The sequence below is a fragment of the Mesoplodon bidens genome (assembly GCF_964165515.1).
Source record: "Mesoplodon bidens genome assembly, chromosome: 9".
Taxonomy (NCBI): domain Eukaryota; kingdom Metazoa; phylum Chordata; class Mammalia; order Artiodactyla; family Ziphiidae; genus Mesoplodon; species Mesoplodon bidens.
The window spans coordinates 27,488,659-27,502,108 of record NC_138166.1 but is presented as its reverse complement, the minus strand read 5'-3'; the positions used below and the strand labels follow the sequence as shown (position 1 = coordinate 27,502,108).

Here is a 13,450-nt window from a genome sequence, read left to right as displayed (position 1 = left end):
TTGTACTATTTTATGTCTTATCAGATATTTTTGGATCCAAAACACAAGGAAATAAGTTTAAAAGTTTTGTCTCTATATTATTAGCATTTAGAAGAAATTTATTCTATGTGCATAAAGACATAAATCAACTTGTATGTATGTATATAGACATAGAGATATTTTCAAGGGGCAATCTGATTGATTGGTGGCAGCTGCCTAAGATGATGTGTAGGTTTAGAATGATTTAGAAGTGAAATCGGAGTTCATGGAAAAGAATGTCTCAATCTGGTAACAGAGTTGGCTACAGGTGAAGGCAGATAAAGGAGCACAAAGCACAGGTATCTCCCATCCATGATTAATACATATCAGCAAACATGGGAAATTCATCCTTAAAAATTTCAATTTAAATAGTGATTACAAGTCACATTAAACCATAGTACAGTAAACATTTTTCTGATTATGTGAAAGTGGACAAAAAATTCTGTTCTATCAAATTTTATACTACCCAAGTTAACACATAGGTTGGGATGATTGAAAAGGAGTAAATAGAAAGAAAAATGAAGTAGGAGTCCAAAGAAGTCAAGAATTTTATGTTGATTCCCCACTGACTCATTAATTTTACTTGAGTAAGTACCTTAACTTTTGGGGGGTTTTAGTATCTTATCCATTAAATGGGACATTACACATTTTGCAGTTGTGAGAAAGAAGTTATAGATTTTGTGAACATTATTTAGAAGTAGGTAATATTGCATAAATGTAGGCAAAAAATATGACTGAATACACAAAAATTTATTAACATCAAAATGCTATATTTACCATTAACAAATTACGTTGAAAGACTTCAGTGTGATAATAACTAAGGATGGAGAGAAATGGAGGTTTTACCTGTATACAGCTGTGACTTTTAAAAACAGATTTTTTTTTTTCTCTTTCTGTTAAAGTATAACAGGTGAAGACATGGAAACTTAGAATTACTGAGAATTCTATCCTGTGCCAAGTACTTTGATAATTTAAATAGTATTTTATATATGTAGTTTTAACAATAATTTTGTCAAGTGGGTATCATTACCACCGTTTTCTTAAGAAATATAATGATTCAGCATATTCATTCAGAATTGTTTCATTCAAAAACTTTGGAACATTTTGAGTACTATGCTAGAAGTCAAGATCAAAATTTTTGTGCCTCTGCTGAAGTTTTTGGTGTTGTGTGGCATGTATGGATTTGAACTTAGCTATTAACACACAGATAATAAGCAGTAGAGATTCAAATAAATAAATACCTTACCTATTCTGATCTTTTTAAGCGTGTGGATGTAATAATAACCAGCTCGTGACATTCTTGTAAGACTCAATCACAAATGAAATTATTACATAGACTGTAATGCATGATACAAAATTAACTATTCGTATCTGTAACAGAGTTGCTTAGACAATTTCTAAGTGAAAACATCATTAATGAAATTTGTTTGGTCCTCTCTAATGAACATGGCCACTGTAGTGTGGAACTGTTCTGAATTCAGTTCCATCTGAACACTGAAGATAATAACCATACTTATCTGGCAACTTATCTGGATTTTGTAAAAAGCACTGAGCCAAGTACTGTGCATATTTCAGTTGCTAACATAGCAGATATTCTTTTGTGTTTGTGGTTTCCAAAATTCACCTCAGTACATTTCCCTTATCTTCTATGCCTCTCGCCTTGCCTCCCCTGCTCCTCTCCCTCTTCCTCTCCCTTTCCTTCCCCTCCCCTCCCCTCCCCTTCCCTTCCCTTCCCTTCCCTTCCCTCCCCTCCCCTCCCCTTCATTCCCTCCCCTCCCCTCCCCTCCCCTTCCTTCCCTCCCCTTCCTTCCCTCCCCTCCCCTTCTCTTCCCTTCCTTCCCTCCCCTCCCCTTCTCTTCCCTTCCCTTCCCTTCCCTTCCCTCCCCTCCCCTCCCCTTCCCTTCCCTCCCCTCCCCTCCCCTTCCCTCCCCTCCCCTTCCCTCCCCTCCCCTCCCCTCCCCTTCCCTTCCCTCCCCTCCCCTCCCCTTCCCTTCCCTCCCCTCCCCTCCCCTCCCCTCCCCTCCCCTCCCTTTCCCTTCCCTCCCCTCCCCTCCCCTCCCCTTCCCTCCCCTCCCCTCCCCTCCCCTCCCCTCCCCTCCCCTCCCCTCCCCTCCCCTCCCCTCCCCTCCCCTTCCCTCCCCTCCCCTTCCCTTCCCTCCCCTCCCCTCCCCTCCCCTCCCCTCCCCTCCCCTCCCCTCCCCTCCCTTCCCCTCCCCTCCCCTTCCCTTCCCTCCCCTCCCCTCCCCTCCCCTCCCCTTCCCTTCCCTCCCCTCCCCTCCCCTCCCCTCCCCTTCCCTTCCCTTCCCTCCCCTTCCCTCCTCTCCCACTCCTGCTCCGCTATTAATACTGAACACAGGGATTCTGGTGATAGCCCAAACACAGTTATTTCAGCAGCTGCAATAAAGTCAAGATCCCCACAGTGCCCTGTGAATAACCTTAATCATGACCTCAGAGGTTTCCTCTCTAAGAAAAGCAACTTTATTATATTTTTCAGGCGTACTGAAAATGCTTATGGGTTTGATAGAACTAAATTAAAAGGAGCTAAAACATACGGTGTTTGCTAAGTCTGATACAGGGTATTAATGGCACCTCATTATTTCATAACACCTTTTAATAAGGATTCTGAAAACTTATAAATTACATCTTATATATTATGTCAGAGATAGATAATTATGTGTGCACTGAAAGATGTAAATTTTTCAAAGTTTAACAGTATGGAAATATTAGTCATACAGATCTTAAGCCAGCTAATTAATGTAACCTGATAAAATGCTCATGCTTTTGTTACTCCTCTACATTCTACATTAAATCAATTCAGTCATTGTGAATTTTTATTTTTCTTTGTTAACACTTATTTAATGAAGGGAAAACAACAATTTCCATATATTTTAGTTCAAAGAAAAATGTATTTTTCCTTTAGCTCTTAACACTAAACACCAAATACTAAAGTATATTTAAATAATAAAATATATTTTGTACTATTTTTCTGGTAACCCATCTCATTCCTTTAATATTGCTTTTCATTGACTGTTATGCAAAATACATTTTGTGCATTTGAAATGCACAAATTTTATTAAAATTTATTTTACTTTTCAGGAGACCTCACTTATGTATCTCAATTTACATAACTAATTTAAATAGGATACATGGCATTTATTGGTTATGCTTGGACTTTAACATACAGATGCATTTTTTTTCTTTCTTAATATATGATTTTAGAAAATAGCAAATAGTTGATTTATTGGGATTGTAACATTTCTTCCTTGATAAATATAAAAAATAGAATTAGTATTTTTACCAAAAACTTCTTAAATAACCACTTAAAAAGAAAGATTAAGGGTAAAGAGGTTTTTTTGTTTTTTTTAAAAATTTTCATTCAACACCATATTTGTGAAGTGATACATGGACAGTTTGAAGGAAATTCTGCACTGTCTCTTGAGTAAATAATATTCAGCTGTGACCGATGGACAATAATTCCTTTCAAAGACCTCTTGTGATGCTCAAAACCACATGAATGAGGCCTTGAGTGTTTTTTGCAGCCATCAGGACTTCAACATAGAATTGTAACCAAAATAGGAACTGACCTGAACATTTATAGAAAAGTAAACTAACAACCTGCTTGAGTGCTCTCCGTGGTTTCTAGAACCCAAGTTTACCCTTTTCCTACTGGTTTTAGTGTTTTCTCTAAATGTCCTCTGCAAGTAAATCTCCTTTAAACAAACCATCTGGGAGGAAGTGCTGTCTTCTTGGTATTAGATTCAGATGCAAGAATACAATAGGAAAAGCAGGACAAAGACACTTGTTGTTTTTATGTATCTTGAGAGTAGGTCATTTTTAAGTCCGGTTAAGATGGTCAACATGGTACAGCCACCCGGCAAGTCAGGATATGCCACTTGATGGAACCTACATAGTTCCTGTGTCACTAAGTGTAGCATTATACAGAAAGTATTCCCCATTCTCCCAGGCAGCTGGGAAGATACAAACCATCATTTCTCACAGCTCAATTTTGCATCATACATATATATTAAATCAGCTGCTGGGATTTGAGCAACTAGTCCACAATAAAAGGACTTTGTGGTAAGAGGGAATCTACAGCCTAAGACATGTATAGTCTCTCTCTCTCTTCATATATACATAGATGGAGAGAAAAAGAGAGAGAGAATACAAATGTGCCTTAGGCTGCTGATAATGGCATTTCTGACAATAAGATTACTCTAAACGTATTTTTTTCCAGAAGTGAATATGCAGGATATATATACTACCGTTGCCTTCTTTTCTTGGTGTTGTAAGTTCTAAACATTTACATTGTTATGATATTTTTATATTAGAGGAGTGAAATGCTCATGAACTTTTCCATTGTTGTTACTTGAGAGTTGTAATTTGAAAAAAAATTACATGATATATATTATTGTACAGATACCGTCAATAAGGACATAAATGCAATCCAGATATCTCTATTCTGACTGCTATTAGCCGCATTTACTTTTATTTTTGATATTTTTTCTGGTGCTTAAAATCCACTTTGTATTCACAATAACATTTCTATTGAGGGATTAACTTCCTTGACCCTGTTTTGCAAATGAAAACTGAATACATGCTAAGCTGGTAAAAGAATCTGTTTCGAATCAATAGCTCTCTGAATCTTCTTTGTTTATCATACTAAACCATCTCTCTTTGTACTAAGTTTCAGTAAAACCAAATGGCAACCGTATGACTATTAGAAATATTTTGAACATCGTTGGAAATCAAAATTTCAACCATCTGAGATGAACAAAAAGAACCAGATTCTCATAAAATTGCTCTTGTTGGATACATTTCAAAGTGCAATATCTTGCACCTGAATTTTGGGACATTTTTGCAGTTCTTGAGAGATTTATTTTTATATTTTTATCCTTAGTTATTCATTTTTAACATATATATTATTACATGCCTGTCAAATTTATCATAACTCAAATTGCAGGACCTCAACAACACTAATTTTTGCCAAGTGAATGCAACTGAGAATTTGAAGCTACACACTCATCTGAAATTGCAGTACAGTCTAAAATGCGTGTTAGTCCTTGAATTTCATTTACTTTTTCAAAGGTCAAAGTTGACATCAACTTAATTTTTTAAATTTTATTTTAGGGACTTCAAGGCATGTTAAAACTCTAAATGGATAATTAGAATTACCTTCTGATTCTATAAAAATCATAAGGTTTCATTAAATCTCAAAACCCTGATGTTTAATTGTTGGGAGATAATTTTTCATGGATCTCTCACACTTCTGTACATCTGATGAACAGAGGCGCTCTTAAGCAAAAGGATACTTTTAAAATAACCTTGAGAAGTAGAGACAGTGTCTCTCCCTCAGAGCAAAGTTCAGTTATGCTCACCTGCAAGTATAATGAACATAACATCTTCCTCAAAATGTAATGGCCAGGATGCTTATGCCTAGTATATAAACTCTTCAGGTTCCCTCAACCCAGGGCCCTCTTCTCACTGCCCAGTGGGAATTGGTGCTTGGGTAACTGGCATGAGAAATGCTGATACTTTGACTACTGATATTTCTGTAAATAATAAAGTCATTTATCTCTGATTCAGGAGCTGTATATCTTCTGCCAGCATCTGCAAAACTGTCAGGGTAGCTGGTTATCTTACAAGTAGAGCAGAATCATAGACCCTTTACTGCTCCTGAAAATATTGATTATAAGTTTTTGTGGGCACCCTAGATGACCTCACAAATGAAAGACTGTGGTCACTTTATTCATTTTTAAGTATGATTCCATGATGAAATTTGATGATACTTTAGGTATATAGACAACTGATTCCTGATGAGAGCAAGTGAAAGACTTCTTATTAAATGTCACAGAAATGAGCATTCAGATTTTCACGTGCATTCATGTGTGTATGTTTATTTCAGTTTGGAGGTAAATAACAGGCAAACTGATAACAGTTTAAATTCAATATTCAAAGAATACTAGGAATAATGATAGCTAACATCTATTGAAGCTTACTATGTATACTAGGTATTATTCTAAATCATTTCTTTTATTAACTCATTTATGTAACTCCTTTTTGGTTATAAAATACACATTTCCTTTCAAAGGATGTTGTTCCAGCTTACCTAAGTGATACACCACAATTCTGCCACAGCTATTGAGAAACAGTTGCTGTACTTGCTGTTTGACTGTGACAGTGATTCATACCATCTACCACTTTGATAAAAAGAGTGATTATAAGTTTATAATTTATAGTCCTTACTGTTGGAGGACTGGAATTTTTTGAAAATTCTAATGAACAAAATATAACTCGCCTTTGTAACAGGAATGAGCACAGATTAATATTCAAAACCAGTTTTATTAAATCCACCTCTCATTACCACCAGTTATGGGCTTAACCTCTTTTAACTGTACTTAAGAAGAAATGAACAATTCATAATAGACTTCTTGCCCAAGTCATGGCACAGTGTGTGGAATGGTGTGAGAGTTAAGTGGACGTGAAAATATTCTAACCAATAAATGATTGATTATTTAAAGAATAAGATGTTACTCTTCCGTTAATAAGTGCTAGGCATCATACTATGTACTTTACACGCATATGTCATTAATACCAATTTTAGTTGAAGAAACTGAGGCTCAGAAGTCCTAAGTAACTTTCTTGTAGTCACATAGCAAATGGAAAATGATGCTTTAATAATTCTAACCCCTGTCTGACTGACTTTTAAAGCATCAGATTAGTATAGGTAACTACCTTCATGTATTTCTGTTTTATCATTTTGATTTTATTACTTTTATTCAATGTTTTTCTTAAATTCTTCAAGAATACCTTTTCAAATATAAATACATACCTAAGAATAAGTAACATTTTCATTAAATATTAATGAATATAAACTAATTTTTAAATTCTAAAGTTTAAACTTTTAACTGTATTCAGAAATTATTTCTAAAATTAATATATGTGTATACATAATATATATACATATAAATGTGTGTGTAATCCACATATATTATAAATATGGAGTATATGTGTAAATGGATTATTGTAAATGGTTAAAGAGCCTCCATTTATTAGAATATATGCTAAGAGAACATTTTATATTATTAATTAATTATATAATAACATTTAGTACTTTGGACATTAAGGATTTCAACCAAAATTTTTTTACTTTTGATATTAACAAGGCAGAGGGTAGAAAAGAGGTATATATGAATTTTAAGAAAGCATTTCTCTAGGGCTTCCCTGGTGGCGCAGTGGTTGAGAGTCCGCCTGCCGATGCAGGGGACACCGGTTCGTGCCCCGGAGCGGCTGGGCCCGTGAGCCATGGCCGCTGAGCCTGTGCTCTGCAACGGGAGAGGCCACAACAGTGAGAGGCCCACGTACCGCCAAAAAAAAAAAAAAACATTCCTCTAAAATCTGGATTTCATTTTTTTTTCTCCTTCCTTAAAGCTACATCTCATATGTGATTAAAGATGCAATTCATCTCCCTTATTTGAGTATTAAATTCATTCATGATAAATGCATATATGTGAGAATTAATATGCCAGCTAATTCTGTCCACAATAAATCTCTTTAGATTGTAAATCTACCTACTTGGTGTAAACCATTGACTTAGTTGCTTTAAGGCATGAGCACTAAGTATTCAACAACCTTGCATAATATTGGAAACCACAGAATGTCATTATTGAAATCAGAGTAAGGTTTTTGACTACATAATAGCTCTGATCTGGCAGGAAAAAATATTCAGGTTGGTTTCGCGTAGTATTTTACAATTGTTTGCATTCATTTGAATATGAGATGAAGAAAGGTTATGCTAAGTACATATTGTATGGACCACCCACAGTCAAATAACTCCAGTGAGTGGTACAAATGTAATAATTAATTAGATCGATAGCACAATGTAAAATAAAATATAAGCCAAAAGTAGACATTATCAACTTCTCTGGTCCATATGACATTTCAAAGTGAAATTGCTCGAAGCTCCTTTAAATAGTAGAAGAGAATCACATTGGCTAACTTTTGCTAATACCATGGTCTGTAGTGCTTAGGCATATAATTTTGACCATGTTTGAAGGTTTCAAGTAATTTGAAAGAAAAATGTTTATAGAATCTTAATCAGTATTTCTAGAACTTCAAAACAGATAGTCAATCCAGAGGTGAAAAACCAGTCAAATGGGATGCTTAATTGAAATGAGCATTTAAGTAAAATGTTTTGGTATCCTTGGGCAGGAGTCTTCATTTAGTCTATCACATCGTTGAAACCAAGTTAGAATTTATTTTCTAATTGTCATGGATTTGAAGATGATATACTTCAAGTAATATGAATAGACTCAGATACTTAAATAACTAGCCATGAAGTAATGCCATCTTAGTTGTCCTAGTTGAATCAGTATGTTTAAAAAAATTCTCTGAAATCAAAACAAAACAAAACATTGAAGTGGAAAGGTCCATTGGTTTGATTATACCATCATTCTTCTTAAAAAGGAAGGGGAAAATGTCTCCCCAGATGGACAGAACAGGCTACTCACTATTTCATCAGGTGGATATTAAAAAGTTCCAAGTCACAAATTCAACATTAGATGGCTAAGACTATAAATAGGACACAGTTAAGTCTTAGTTCTATTAGACATGCCTCTTTGAAGAAGAGATTTCTGACATCCTTTAGTGAATGCTGAGGTATTAGGAAGACATGATTATGGATGATCTGATCACAGCTGTAATAGCACAGTGTTAAAAGAAAAAAAGACAAAACATTATTGCTAGGTAAGCATGGAACAGCTTAAATACAGAGAGGGATGAAGTGATTGATGGGAACAATCTCACGGATTACTGCTTTGGCACGAAGATTCTCCTATTCAGCCAGCTTGCCAAATAAATTGACCAGAGAAAAAGAAAGTCAACAGATTAACTTCAGGAATTAAGCTTATTAATGGATTTTCATGCAAAAATGCATCCACCCACCATGATAGGAAAAGGCTTCCTTTGCTTTCCCAGCTGCTACATTATACATTAAAATATTTCAACATAAATTGCTGATGGGATAGAGACTTTTTTTCCTTTTTAAATGAATGTTCACTGACCTGAGGCAATGTTTTACTATATCCATTAATGTTGAGCTGATTTATATTTGAACTAGAACAAGTTGTTTGATTTAATCATGAACTGAATATAGTTAAATATAAATTGTTCATCTTCACAGCCTTCTCTCCTCTTTTCTCTTCTTTTATTTAGAGTAAAATTTCACTGCTCCATCCATAATTTAAGAACATGCAAGGAGGTAATTGGAATTGGAGGTAAATTACATTCTTTTATAGAAAGTGTAATTATCAGAAGTTAGTTAAAAACACCTCTATTCTGTTTTAATTTTCATGCATGGAGCAGTTGTTTTGACAGATGGATGGACTTTATTTTTGTAACTGTCCGGGAAAAGTCTTTGTAACACAGTCTAATCAGTGCTGCATATTTGTAATGTTTGTTTTTGAATCACTGTGCATTTGGCTTCTATATCCTTTTCTGGGGATAGACATTTTCTTTCTAAGTTATTTTTCCAGGCTAATATCTCTGTGTATAATTCCTCTCTACATTTGACCTGAAGGCGCTAGAAACTCTTAAAAAATAAGTGTAAATGGTTTGTCACTAAGGATGATGAATCATCGCTCGTCACGTGTGGCCTTAGGTTTGCTGGTTTATAACTGCCTTTACTTTTGCTACTAGGCTAAGTTAACAATTTATAATGCTGTTGTTCTGGAGTACATTTCAGTAAAATAAGAGGTCACTGTGGTTGCCTGACTCTCGGGAAGCCAACTCGTGGCTAAACTTGTCTGTGTGTATCAACTTAAATTCCAAAAAGGATCCAGGTTTGAAAAATGAATTCATTTTCAACTGATTACATTCTCTTTATTACGTTGTAAATCCACCAGTGCTGAGCAAAGCAGTGCAGTAGTTGAATGCCAAAAAGTACATTACATTCTGAGTTTTAAGAATCGTCATGGTTCAAGCAAAGGTCAGAAACACTCTTCTTCTGTCTCCCTAGAGCAGAAATGTGTGAAGTGTGTTTCCTTTTTCTGCCATGCTTCCTTTTTTTTTTAGAGGAATGTCCAGGCTGCTTCCAAATAAAATGAATATCCCGTTTTGCAACACTCAAAAACCTTGGCAGCAACAAGCTGGAGAATGAAGGCAAATGAATGACAGGGATTGATACTCTTTTATGTAGGTTTTCTATTTAAAGAACAGTTATTACTCACAATGTCTCTTTCAAGTTTTGGGTTCTTCTCTGTGCAGTTCTTTTAATTCACTGTTTCTTCCTAAATTGTTATTGATGAGTTTCCTTGCAGCTATTTTAAACCAATTTTGAAAGTATTTCATTCAATTTCTTTGTTTCAGTTCAAGTGTCTTAACGTACTCTCTAAACCCCAGAAATTTCTCTCCATTCTATTTGCATCAATCTTCACTTCAAAATAATGTTGAGCTAGCCCTGAGGCACAGAGACAGTACAACCTGCTGCCACCTGGGAAAGTTCACTGGGAAAATCATTCCAGGCCTCAGGCCAGTAGGCTGGGTCTGGCTGCTTTGTAGGACAGATAGAATCCTTATCAACATTCTCAGTAGAACCCTTTTCCAGGTTTCACAACTATAGTCCTGTGATTTTTTCCAGCAGCTCTGTAGAGGAATAGTTGTCATATTAGAGTGGTGCTTCTTTGACAGTTAATAGAGAACAAAATAAAATTAGGATATTCAGTGTGGCTCAATCCCCTAGTTCTCAAGAATCCTGAGAATTTTTCAGTCAATAATTATTGCTAATCAGTTACCCAATCTATGAGATAAGAACCCACAGATTCTATAATCTTAGAATTCATAACAGTTGCAGAAGTGACATAGCCTTCATTTGTATGCACAAGTATCTTTGCTCATGAAATATTTCCTTCCTTTTTTTTCCTTTATTGCAGAGAACTAGGGTCTATTCTCAAATTTCTAGGATGCCCTTAGGTGTTAGTAATGAGATTAGAGAAATTGGGTTTGTATTTTAAATTGCCTGCATATCTTTATAGGTATGACTGTGGGCAAACTAAAACCCTGTTCTTTTCTAAAATGAATGATACATCCATCTGAGTGTGCCACTACTCTTTATTAGAATATCCGTTTGCTTACCAATATGTGTGTGCACATCCAGTTTCTTAATTTCAACATATGGTGCTGGAACTGGTTGTTTATAATCTTGAATGCTATAATATTGAGTCCATAGTCATGGATAGCTGTCTGTACGTAAGAGTAGAGTATGTGACCACCTACATGTTTCAAAGAAAGAGGTGCCATAAAACATTTTCCTGAAAATGACTTATTTCCAAAGGACTGCATTTTCTTAAGAGTACAAGGTAAGTCCTTTGGGTAAGACTCATGAATGTCTTACTTGTAAATGAGTTTATCAGATGTTTCCCTGTCCACAGCCTCTTTCCTCTGCCCAAGAATCCATGCCCTATCCTCTTGGGGAAGGAGGAGAAACTGCTACAGAATGGGGAGTTTGTGACTAAAAGTCTTGGAAGTTAGGTTATATCTGAGCTTATCTAAGGTTATGTCTAAGGTGTAGCGTGTTGAAAGTGGTACATGGATAAGATGCATGTACTCTTTAAGCTAGGAAATTTTTCTACATAGAAACTTGCAAAATCAGTTGATTTCAGTGTTTAATTTTCTATGTTATAATACCTTGCTAGACAAAAGAAGGATTCAGGATCTAAGTAGCAAAACAGTGGGAGAAATTAGATGTGTATTTTAGTTACTCCCCTAAACTACTCAGCATATGATAAGAAAGCATGAGGAGTCGTAACTGGCAAGTTTCATATTTTTCCTTAAAAAGATGTAATTCACCTTTGGGATGATATGTTTATAGGTCATCCTCAGATGTCATCCTAGAAAAATCAGTGATGATGGAAAGCAAGTATTTGAATTTACATAACAATTACTCTTCTCAGATTTGGTCTGCTCTTTATTTTATGGAGGCAATAAAGTTAATAACAAAATCATCAGCTACAATCACAGAATACAAGTATCATGTGGAAATGTACTTAAATAATTGTAACACCTCAGTTATAAACACCAACGGACTACATAAGTCTAAATGTATTCTGAGCTTTTACTTGAAGAGTCGCATGTAGAGAGTGACTTTGGGAGTGTTACACACTTAGAGGCGCAAGGACAAACCCAATCCACCGTTTGCCAGCATTACTTGCGGTATAGTCCGCTTTTGATCTTCATCTGCATTTTTAGTTACATATTTGGCTCTTATTTATAAATGTTTAATAGGCAGAAACACAAAACTGTGTATAAGAAAGTCTATGATCAATAACAATAATTTTCAATGTAATTATTATTTACCATATGAATACTCAATTGGATATTAAAAAATAGGTATTGTATATTCCATGACAAACTCATATTTTCCACTTAAAATTTCTATTTAATTTTTAAGATTTTCTGTATGGTTAATAGACCATAACATTTTATTTGAAAATATTTTGATAGTTTGAATTTCTCTTTTCATTGTTTTATTTTTACAGTATTGATATGGACTCATCTATTTAAAAACAGTTGGCAAAAATTATGTCTTTTCTGCTCTGGATTTCTTTGGCAATAAAATTATCTAGTTTATATTTTGACTGTCTGATTTTTTCCCCTAAATCTTTCCTTAACAGGAACAAAAGGCTAAGATTCCTATTTGTTTGTAGAACTACATTTTCTTTCACAGGATCTATAGATATAATAGAGTATATAGAAAAAATATAAAGAGGTCTGTCCATTTATCTCTTAGGTGACATTTTATTTGGGTAATAAAATGGCAGGAATGTCTAAACTTCTATAAATAATAATAAGATATGACTATAATTCCCTCTTATAAGTAACTGTTTTTTACCTGGGGGATCCATGACTCATTGGGCAGGGGATGCACGTATGGGTTTAGGATGTACGTGAACTGCATGAAAATATTTATTAATTATAGCCACTCTAATAAAGACCCTTGAGCCTCTAGACATCCCACACTCTAACACCTTCTCTATCTCATCTTATACCCAAATTGTCTTTGGGGGTTAAACGACTTTTTCAAGAGAAGGTGGTTTTGTCTTCTTAGGGTCTATAAAGCTCACTAGTAAGAAGCACTACTGAAGTTCAAAGTCAGTTACCCATCATTATGAGTTACTAATGATGTTTCAAATTCATATTTAATAGAAGGTTGTATTACCTTTTATTTTTGATTTACTTTTCCAAAATTAAACTCAGAGCTGACTTTTGAAATTTTCACCATTGTTATGATTTAAATAGTTCATTAATTAGCCATATAATTTGCTGTTTCCCTCATTTCTAGAAAAGTCACATATGATAATTGGTTATCTATAACTTTATTCCACTTTTGTATAAATAAATTATAGTTTTAATAAAAACATTAAAGAGAATATTGTATTTT

General features: G+C 34.9%; 1 protein-coding gene across 4 annotated transcripts in view; it reads left to right on the top strand.

Annotated features, from left to right (window-relative positions):
* Positions 1 to 13,450, top strand: part of SEMA3A (semaphorin 3A) — a 507,688-nt gene that overhangs the window by 342,842 nt on the left and 151,396 nt on the right. The gene's annotated exons all lie outside the window — the stretch shown is intronic.